At 35.5% G+C, this 6,679-nt stretch overlaps 1 pseudogene; it reads left to right on the forward strand.

Annotated features, from left to right (window-relative positions):
• The first annotated feature begins 740 nt into the window (after positions 1-740).
• LOC126949027 (afadin- and alpha-actinin-binding protein-like) lies at positions 741-2,560 on the forward strand (annotated as a pseudogene).
• Positions 2,561-6,679: the final 4,119 nt, after the last annotated feature.

Raw genomic sequence — 6,679 nt, forward strand, 5'->3', positions numbered from 1 at the left:
TCCTAGCACTTTAGGAGTCCAAGGCAGGCGGATCATCTGACGTCAGGAGTTCGAGACCAGCCTGGCCAACGTGGTGAAATCCCATCTCTACTAAAAATACAAAAATTAGCTGGCTGTGGTGGCAAATGCCTGTAATCCCAGCTACTTGGGAGGCTGAGGCAGGAGAATTGCTTGAACCTGAGAGGCGGAGGTTGCAGTGAGCCAAGATTGCGCCTCTGCTCTCCAGCCTTGGGCTACTGTCTAAAAAGTAAAAATAAAAAATAAAAATAAATAAAAAACCTCTGAGCTGGGTTAGGAGTAATTGTTTTCTAAAATAAATAAAAGCTTGGAAGGAGGGGCAGCCAGCGCAAGGTCCTGCATCCCATTGCACTTTTCCTGACTCTTCAATGTTGTGGGAGGTGAGCCAGGACACCCAGCAGCAACTCACTGCCACTTCTGATGGCTGTGGAGGTTTTAATATCCTGTCATTTATACTAAACAGCCCTGTGTCTAGCTGATCTGTGTCTACCTGATGATGATGATGATAGTTAATATTAATTATTTGTGTTCCATAAACCAAGCAGTATGCTAAATATTTTATGTATTATCTCACTTAATCCTTGGGGGGAAACGTAAGAAAAGATGCCGCATAAAAGAATGACAACAGCTGTACTACATGTTTCACTGCTGAACTAATTCCTCAGGAATCCTGGCTATAGAGATTGCCATGAGAGACTGGCAGTCTCTACAGTTAGTTACAAATGGCTGTTACAAAGCCAGGTCTGTCTTCACAAAGCAAAACTATGTATAAGTATAGCTCAGAAGCAAAGAATCACCGTCAAATTTATACTTCAAGGAAGTGCCATGTTCCTCAATAACTTTGTTTAAAAATGTGCACATTTTTTGTTGGTGCCTTCTGCATAAAAGATAATATGTTACAGATTATTTCTATCTTGATCAAGAATTGACTACTTTTGGCTTTCCTCAGTTATGTGAAGGATCCAAAGGTAAAGAGATAGAGAGAATTAAATATGGCTGCTCTTTTAAATTATATGAATGAACCAATACTACTTCAGTAGAAGAACCCTGTAGCTCAGGAGACACAGAACCTGAAACTGGGAGGTGACATGAACCACCTACAGAACTGCTACATGAGACTTATGGAACTGGAAACCTCCCAGAGGGAAATGATTGAGCTTCAGGAAAGAGACAGTTACAGTGCAAGAACAGGAATTTGTATCAACTATTGAAAAATGAGAAAGATAAGGTACAGAAATTACAAAATACTATTGCAAATTGAGCTATTCAGTATTATAATGATATAAAGAGAAATGAGTACGACAAACTGAGGGAAAGTCTACATCAACTTTTTATGAACAAAAAATAATTAAAAATAGCTTTAGACATTTTAAATAATGTGGGGAGAGCTGATGGAAAAAGAGGCCTCTGGAAAACTGGTAAGACAGAAGTCAGGAATTAGACGAAATGTATAAAATTATGTTGACTCATTATGAATATTGTCACAAAAGATTTCTAATGGAAAATGCTGATAAAGAAGAAGTTTCTTCAGCAAATGGAAAAGGAAATGGTTTTTCATCTTTCTCCTCAAAAGAAAGCTAGAGAAAGAGAAGATGGTAATACAGGAAATGTCATCTCAGATCCTGAAGGAGATGCTGGGGAAATGAGCAGAGACAGTATCTGGGACCTTTCCTGTGAAACTGAGAGAACAGCCTACAAAGAGCATCAGAAAACAATGGGGAATTTTGAAAAGTTACGGAGAAAAACTTGGTAGCCACATTTCAAAGGTACATTTAGAAAATTTAATGATGAAGATTTAATCTCAAAACAAGACCATGAACAGGAAGCTGAAAAACTCAAATTAGAAATTCAGAAATGTAAAGAAATGCTTAAAACTCAGCAGCAACTTTTACAGCAACACCTCACTGCTGCTTGTGATGGTGACACCACTTCACTACTATGAGACTGTTATTTGGAAGAAAAGGAATGCCACAAAAAAAGGGCCCCTTTTTAAAGAGCAAAAAAATAATTTTCAGAGAGAAAGATGAAATTTTGCAGAAGCCGCTATTCACCTAGGTTTCGAGAGAAAGGTGCTTGAAAAAAAAAAAAAAAAAGAGCCAGTTGGTTAAAGCAACAGCTTTTAGATATGATTACCATTGACTACCAGAACTCAAAAAATCTTAAAGTTTTCAGTGTCTTCTGAGGAAGTTCTGATCAGCACAATCTTATAGTGCACTCCAGGCAATGGAAAGGAAACCTCAGAGTGTGCGTAATGGTCTCCAGTTTGCATATCTAAACTTACTGAATCTCTTCTTGCTTCACCTTCTACTGAAGATTTCTTTTCAGATGCATTCCTGTGTATCTGAACATATTTCCATGAATATACTGAATATAACTCCTGAATAAACTGAACCAAATCATGTTGAAAGAGAATCTACAAACCAGAAATGAAGCATGACATCAGGACCTGCATCATAGGAAGATGACCATATTACATGCTCCCCGACCTACACAATTTCTCATGGAGAAAAAGATGACTCACCTTAGACATGGGTACTGAAATTTTTTTTCATTAACCTATTCACCACATTTCACTTCTAAGTTGAAGTCAATTATATCTACTAATAGAAAAAAAAAAAAGAAATATAAAAACTGAGTAAAGTTTTGAATATAAGCCGATCCTTGATATATAATTGCTCTGTAGATAATGAGAAGTAACCACAGCTAAGGGGGAGGGTTACATGGTCAGGTATTTGCTTATAACTTAGCAGTATATTGGCTTTCAGGGGAGGACATTCAGAGGCAGGAAGACCAGTTACACCAAGGTGGCAGCAGAGAAGATTTTAATATGTCTACATAGTAACTAACAATTTAAATTTCTTGTGAAAAGCCATGTTTGCAAAACACTTGACCACAGCAGAACTTGATCCATTCTTGCAGCCCATGGTACTGTGGGTTTGAGGACCAAGGGACAGTCTTGTGGCCCAAGAAGTAGAACTCTCTGTGGAACGCTATATTCCTTCGTGAAGAAAATAATCTCGGAATAGCCAAAATATTAATACTTTAGCACCCCTGTATATTCTGATTCATTGTCCAAAAAGAGCAATTTTAGCATCAATAGAGTCTATACCAGAGAGAGAATACTTTATTTACTACATAATTATCAGCGAAAAATGTGTCTTTCCTTTTTCGATACTGAAGACATTTTGCAAAGGAAGGCCAGATATTTTGTAGAGTGCTAACACAATCTCACCAGTCATGCTTTTGCTTTCTTACAGGATAAGAGAGAGCATAAGAAAATAGGAAAAATGCCAAGCAATAAAAATCTAAGACATAAATAAATAATCCCTCTGAAAAGTGTCTTTATTTGGGCATTTCATATTCTGAGATTTAGACCTATGATGACTTGCAAGCTTTGCAAAATAAAATATATATTCCTGCTTTATTTAGAAGCTGACACATATAGCCAATATATTGAGTACTATTCAACTAATATGTGGATGTCATGGAAATAAACATAGGTAGTGATTGCATGTTTTTATAGATTGTAATTGGATATTTTTAGTCAAATTTAAAGGTAAGGAATAATAAAACTGAATATTTTCATAACTTAGAATAAGAAATGGAAGGAGTTAAACTTTCTATATATCGAGAAAACAGAATGTAAATGATCCAGGTTTCCTCCACCCAGCCATAGTTTCAAAGTCTGGGCGAATGATTTGTATGCCTACAGTGAGAACTCCTACGGGCACTGCTAGTCATTAAATGAGAATTCTTTAAAGTGTGTTCTGTAGTTAACTCAGTTTGAAAAATGATCGTACTTCATTTTCCTCTGGAGATTAACAACATACATTACACATTAAACTTTTTGAGAAATCATATAGAAGAAAGTCAATAAAAAATAAATTTTAACCTGTTTACATTTGCTTAATTAAGGTTTTTCAGATTTACTTGACAATGGAACCCTTTCGTCATGAAACATATTGCCCTCTTCAAGAAACTTGTGGAAAAATTGTACCCTGGATCATTATCTGGGGACAAAATTGTGTCTTTTTCATTTTAAAATATCTAACATTGTTTACATTTGTGGTATTGAACATGTAACAATGAATAAACATATTTATCAAATATCTTATCAAAAATTAGTAAATGGTATAGTAAGCAATAGATCAATATTCTCTTACTGTTCTAATTCAATATTCTCTTTTTGTTCTAATTCACATTCCTTCTTTTTTCTTTCTTCCTGATATTTTCAATTCTATGTTTTTTCCAAAAAAAAAAGACTGCCAGTTTTCAGACACTGCAAGTCATAAAAAATTCAACTAGTTTTCAACGATAAAGTTATGCCTGATCACAGTGAGGAATTTAGAAGAAAAGTGATAGAAAATTGCCATTCATCTAAAAATGAATGACTAAATATTACAGAGTATCGGTGCTGAGTAAGATAAATTACTGCCATCTTAGTATTTACAACTTAAATAATAAAAATAATAACAAATGCAGTTTAGATACAAATACATATATACAAATATAAATCCAAATACAGAGTTTTTAGTATTCTCAAAGTTATTTAATAAATTTCAGGTTTTATCATCATGACTACTATAGGAAGTGTGCATATATTACAAACTGTAAAACCAAGGCTGAGGGATGTTATCTTAGCTTGCTATTGTTCACTCATTAGGAGAGAAAATAGGGATACATAAATAATTTATGTGACTATACTTAAAATGGTTGCCTGGAAAAATCCCAGTTTACCCCTGTCTTCTTGCCATAATAGTTAATGTAATTCCTTTTGATTGTCAGTGTGCCCAATTTAGACAATAATGCATGTAGTCAGCTATACGTCAACAACTAAGCTGTTACTCAGTCGAGTATAAGGTGAGGATCATTGCATATTACAACGAGTGAATACGGTTTTCAAGAGATTTCTTTCTAATCCTCTAGTATATCAGAGAGCATGCTAACTGTGTTCTGTCAAAAACAAAATGTTCACTCTAGGTCTATACTGGAAAAACATGGGACCCTCTAACTTGGGGTTAATCTGATTTAGAAGTGATTTTTACTGCTGAAATTCCTGATGAGATTGTGTGTGTATGTGTGTGTGTGTTGCTGTTCACATAACAGTCTTCTTCAAAGGCTAATCTGAAACTTCTCCATTTCATTAATGGAAAATATTAGATTATTTTTGCCTTCTCTTTTAAAAAGACACCATTGCAAAGTAACATAATTTCCTTGATAAATGACAACTTGATTTCAGATATTTTAGGTGTCTTTAGTTGAAACAAAAAGTTAGATAATTCTACATCTTCTCAGAGCATAGGAAACAATGTTTTGGAATGTTGCCTTGCTCTAAAATACCCTATATATGTTAGCATTACAGAAAGAACATTCTCAAGGCAAGTTTAAATTCGTATCTATTACTTGTTGAAGGTGTCCGGGTTCTTGGAACCTTGGACAAAGAATTGGACAGAATGCAGAAACAAAGCAAGGAAAGAAGGAAGCAACAAAAGCAGAGATTTATTGAAAATGAAGGTACACTCCACGGGGTGGGAGCAGGTCTGAGCAAAGGGGGTCAAGAGTCCGGTACAGAATTTTCTGGGGTTTAAATACCCTCTAGAGATTTCCATTGTTTATTTGGTCTACATCCTATGTAAATGAAGAGGATGAAGTAAAGTTGCAAAGTGACTTACTCGGTGTGAGCCCTCCATAACTGGAGAGGATATTTTCTGTCGTAGCTGAAGTGTTTCCATTTGATTTAGTACTAGAAAGTCAGCATGAGTAAGCCTTATGTTCCCTTTCTCCAGACCCTCTTCTCCTGCCTCATAGCTAGTAACAAAGTGAAGTGTTTTTATTTATTTAATTATTTGTGCTTTCTAGGAAAATGTTGAAGGATAACATATTTTTATGGGAAATTCTACACAATATAACCATTAAGTTCTTAAGGGTTGATAGGTGGCCCTGTGAGTCATAATCAAGGTTCTGTTCACTGAAGATCAGAAACTACAAACTTGTTCAAATGCACTAGCTGGAGGGTGTGAAATAAAATGTATTTTAATAGGTAAAAAGTCATCTTAATAGATACAGGCAAACTGTAGAAGAAGAAGGTCTTAATCAGTCATCCCCTTGAGTAGCTTCCTTACCTCTCTCCTCTCCTTTATAACCACATACTGTAAAGCATAATCACTCTTGCAACCATTTCCTCACCTCCTACTCAACTCTGAACCCACTACAATTAACCTTCTGTCTCCATCACTTTGCTGAATCAGGTCTCACAAAACAAACAAACAAACAAACAAACAGTGACTTTCACATCATTACATCTCTCAGGAATATAGAAATTCCTCCATGACTTTTAAGTATCTGCATTGCTCGTCACAAATATTTACCTCTTAAAACACTATTTTTAGGATACAGAGGTTTCTTATTTCCTTCCTACTCTGGCAGATCCTTCTGTATTTTTTATTTTTATCTGTGGCTTATATTCTTTTACTCATGCTTGCATTGTTAACATCCTTGCTAAGTCATGTGAGAGGAAACTAAGTCTTGGGACCCCTCAAATCACTAAGCTGAAGGGAAAAGCCAAGCTGGAAACTGCTTAATGCAAACCTGCCTCCCATTCTATTCAAAGTCATCCCTGTGCTCACTGAGATAAATGCATATCTGATTGCCTCCTTTGAAA

The sequence above is a fragment of the Macaca thibetana genome, chromosome 2, assembly GCF_024542745.1.
Source record: "Macaca thibetana thibetana isolate TM-01 chromosome 2, ASM2454274v1, whole genome shotgun sequence".
Taxonomy (NCBI): domain Eukaryota; kingdom Metazoa; phylum Chordata; class Mammalia; order Primates; family Cercopithecidae; genus Macaca; species Macaca thibetana.